This window comes from Myotis lucifugus, unplaced genomic scaffold (genome assembly GCF_000147115.1).
Source record: "Myotis lucifugus unplaced genomic scaffold, Myoluc2.0 scaffold_2, whole genome shotgun sequence".
Classification (NCBI taxonomy): domain Eukaryota; kingdom Metazoa; phylum Chordata; class Mammalia; order Chiroptera; family Vespertilionidae; genus Myotis; species Myotis lucifugus.
The window spans coordinates 7127993-7132826 of NW_005871050.1; positions in this window are offsets into that span (position 1 = coordinate 7127993).

Genomic DNA, 4834 nt, shown 5'->3' on the forward strand with positions numbered 1-4834 from the left:
CACACACACACACTAATATCTATTTAGTGACAATCAACAGTTAACATCTACCACTAATTCCCCTTTAAGATCCAGGACCCAAAACCAAATTGGCAACCATCGAAAGATTTAATTTAACAGTTAAGTATGGCCAGTATGTGGCATTTCATTCACTTCAACAAAGGAAAAAATGCTCCTGGTACAACTTTATAAATTGCTTTATTTGCCTTATACCTGATCAGTGGAAGCTGTTTTCTGACTTAACCTTTACCAAATTAGAAAGTACTCCATTGTGCCACTTCAGCCTCACACTGTTTTAACTAAACAGGAGAGAATCAACAAAAAGCTTACATACATAGGAGCTGGAAAAGAATTTTTCAATCAAACTATCTTTGCCAATTTTAGCTCCCATATCATATCCAGATCACCATTTAATTTTTTGTTGCCTCTAAGCAATGAGGTCCAGAAAAGGTCGAGGTTATAAAGGATTAAGGAGAGATCACCACAGGTACTTTGAGTCCTTCACATCTTGGGACATGTTGCCCTTGCCCTAGAGAAGGAGCCCATCCTGGGGGTGAGGGAGTTATTAATATTGCTACCCATTTTGATAGTTCTCACAGGGACAGGAAAATAAGCCAAAGCTAGAAAGCAATCCAAGCCTTACAGTTGTCCAATAACTCAGGGCCAGTTGATTAGAAATCTATTTTTGTCCCTTCAGCCCATATCCTTAGAGTCAACCTATAACTAACAGCCTGACTATCTGACCAGCATTTTCATGATATAAAATGTAAGCATTCACTTATTCTGCATTTAAGAACTTCAACTTCAACCTTATCACCAACATATTTTTCAACATTTCCTTGTGAGTGTAGAGCCACAAGAATATATTTTCATGAAGTCAATAGAAATATAGTAAGATTTTCAATCAGGAAAAACAATCAATAAAATAGTAAGAATGAACCTAGAAACATCACAAAAGATACCCAATTAACTTCTGGCATGTTGTGCCTGATGACAGCCACTGAGTCACACTCTTTGGCACTTAAACAGAGTAGCTGTGTTTAAAGAAGTAAAAGTAGAGAATGAAGTCTAACAGAATGTGAATAACTTGAGGCCAAAAGAGGACCTCTGTCATTAAGACTGCGAAAAGGTTTAGTTGGCTAATTCATATACTTTCCAGCCTCTCTACTTGTCCTTGCCTGGAAGAGAACTACCCATTTAATAATCTGAAACAGGATTATTCCAGAGAAATGTTAACTTTAAGTAGAACCCATCCTCAATTATAGTGCTAGACCTAAAAGAAAAATAATGTATCACTTTGAAGTAAATCACAGCTATGCGCAGATATTGCAAAAATCCTCACTAGTCATCTTCTACATCATATTTTACTTTAATAACATAAATACCTCTGTAACAAGACCTAAAAGTAACCCAGTTGTAAGCAGTGCTCTTTTTCCCCCGAAACACAGAACCTAAATGTTTGTCTGTCATAGAACTGCATGATTTCAAAGTTTTATTTCTGTATACTGATGCTATTTTTTTAGTGATGAAAACCCAATTATTTTGTTGCTGGCTTTTGTGTCTAGCGGTTGAGAGAATGATATAACTATCATATCATTGGATTCTGGAGTTGCCCCTTTCAAAATAAACTTCCCTTTATTGCTTTTGCTGCTGCATTATTAGAAAATGAACTTTTATTATTATGTCCACTAATTACAATACTTTAAATTAAGATATTTTAATATGTTCTTAAATGTATTTTTGAGAGCCAACTCTCCACATTTTTATAACAACAATCCAGTATAATGTAGAAAATGGAAACATGTATTTTGGGTAGAAAATGTCAATTTAAAAATACCAATAGATAAGAAAATTATTAGCCCTGTGCAACAATTATAGATTTTGACCAACATTTCAAAAATATAAATGTCCCATAATATTTTAAATCATAATATGAGCAAAAATGCAATAGCTCATTCTCTCAACTGCTATCAATAGGGCACCTAGATGCTTTGATTTTTATGTTTTTTCCAAGTTTTAGTGCTGAACTGCTTTTTGTGTTTAAAAGTGTGCATTATACAACTCATTTTAGTATGCTATTTCTATGTTCATTTTTTTGGTCTTTTAATAAAATGTTAAATTTCTTGGTTATGTCTTTTTTTATGAATCCATATCCACACGTTAGGGGTTCACTTAAAAGCTATTCATGTTCTAGCATATTAATCCTCATATTTAGTAATTCTAATGTAAAATTTAAGTTTGTAATTTGGTTCAATGTTATATTTCATACATAGAATAAATTTATTTCACAATATAACTTCAGTATTTTGAATTATATAATCATCCATTGTATTAGATGTATTATTCCTATGATAGTGAAGTTACTAACCCATAAAGATATACTTATATTTTAGTAAAAGAAAATTTTAAATTTTGAGATAATGTTTATTGGTTTCTATTCCATTTCAAAAATTGAGGCATATTCTAAGATATATTATTAGAAGTTTTGTAATTTCCAGTTATTCCTTTCTACCCTGCATCTTTTTTTTTAATTTTTCGCTACCCTGCATCTTTAACGTAATATATGAAACCAGTGCTGTTCATTTTATTCTCTACAAGATGGACATCAATGGTTTCATAGCAATGAGATGCATAGATTTTTTTCATTAAAATGTTTTCTCTCACTTAAAATTGGTTTTGTCCAATAAATAGCACAGGAATGAAAGGATAATTATGTTAGGTTTTTAAGAAAGCAAAATGTAATTTGGTAATACTTTATTCTGTCAGATTTCTAAATACTTAAAAACACTAATTGTGAACTTCTCATTGGCCACCATTTGGTAGTGGGGCTGATGGAAAACTGTGGTGAAGAGCCTGTGGATGAGAGGTTGTGACAGAATAAAGTATTATTATTCACACATCTATAACAGTAAAATGGGACAGGGATGAGGTTGGGTCCCTGTGTAATATCAACTGAATCATACAGATCTACTAGCTCCATTGCCCCCTTATATTTTACTATTTCTGAGTGTGGTTCCCACTATGGCAATATGCCAAATTTGAGCATTTTGATGTATTGTTGTGCATGTTTCTGTGAGTCTGTGATAATCCCAGCACTAAAACCAATTCAGTATATAGACATTTATAAGAGGTATTTGGCCTCGTCAGAATTCAGTTTATGTCTTTCTCTCTTTGAAGCTGCTGAATGATAGGTAGGAATTCAGGGCAGGCATTCCTGATCATCATGAAAATGAAATTTCTATTGGCCAGAAGAAAGTTGACCAACAGGCAAAACCAGATGGACACCCATACTCTGATTTTTTACTTGACTCTTTCCTGAATTAGAAATATCCATTTAATTTGGCCTTCCCAAGTTTTTCTTTTGGTGCCTGGATTTAAACTTCTCCCTTAGGCAGGAGGACAGTGAGGCTGAGGAATAAAAGCGAAGAGCACCAGTGATAAAAAGGTAAGCCACCCAGACATAAGGGTGAGGTTTGGGAGAGGAACAGGAGGTCTAATTTTGTCCTTACAAATGGATGCCAAAAAGGAAAAGCACAACATTCTGAAGTAGATGCAGAAATCAGTATAAGAAGGAAGTTCTCGTCAGAGTAGCCCAGCATTTTTGTTGTGTATGAAAACAGAGTGCAGTGCAAAGGCAGTCAGGGAACCCAGGCAAAGGACAACAGATGCATGAAAAATTATAGGTTTACCTAATAAGGAAGAAGGAGGTTTCTCCATAAGAGATCCAGTATATTTCATGCATGTAAAAGTGAAAAGAAAGAGATTGGTGAAAAATCAGAGTAACAGTGGATGAATAGCAGCAAGCAGTAGCAACAGCACCTTTCAAAGCAGTAACAACTGAACTTGAGAGGATGCAGAAGGAATCTGAGGAGACTCTGCAGTCAGCATACTTCTAGAGATGTTCTGGTTACAGAAGATGATGGTCAACCCATTAAGGATCAATGTAGGTCTTAAGAAGAGAGTGGGAAAGAATAGGATCAGGACTGAGACTTAGTTTTAGCCTTCATGACCTGAAGAGCTGAACGATTCTTTGCTGGGGGAAATTGGCAGTTAAGAGAGATTCATATCTGTGTTAAATATATACATATATATAAAGTGGTTATTGTTCTGCTTTTGTTAACTATTTAATAAATGTATGTGTAGTTAATTCAAAGTGTCTTGGTTTTTCTCAATTTCTATTTACAAAGTCCCATGTTAAGGAAATCTATGGGTTGTTATACTTGGAAAACCTGAACCCACATGAATCCAGGCAATCAAAGGTTACAATTTGGAATAAAAGCCAAGAGCACCAAGAGCAGATAGAGGTTGCTAATAAATGAGGCATTTGTGTTAATAGTCACACTTGAATTTGGACTGTATACAAGACCTCACTAAATATCAAGCAATTGTTTACCATAAACTGAGCACCAGCCAATGGTAGAAACCACTATAATAAGCAACTCCTTTCTCCTGATAGACACCATCAGTGACATTCTAGATCCTGAATATGCTTGGGACCTTAAGAGTCATTGGGCTGAGCTCATGAGGCCAGAAGAGCACCCAAACCAGTCAGGAAAAATAGCACGCAGCCACATTCACTATTGTTGTCCTCTGCTCTCTACATCCGTGCAAAATGTCCCTGTGGTAAAAATAAAAATATACAAGATCCAAATATTGTTAGGTGACATAGAGAAAGATCAGCATAGGAATTACCTTTGAGTAATTGGACTAAGAAAATCCTTAAATAGTATTTTAAATTATTATTGTGTCTACATTTAGTGCTGTGCCATTTGTTCCACCCTCCATATTACATCCTGAGTAATTTTTCTAAGGTCAAAAATTGATTACTTCACTT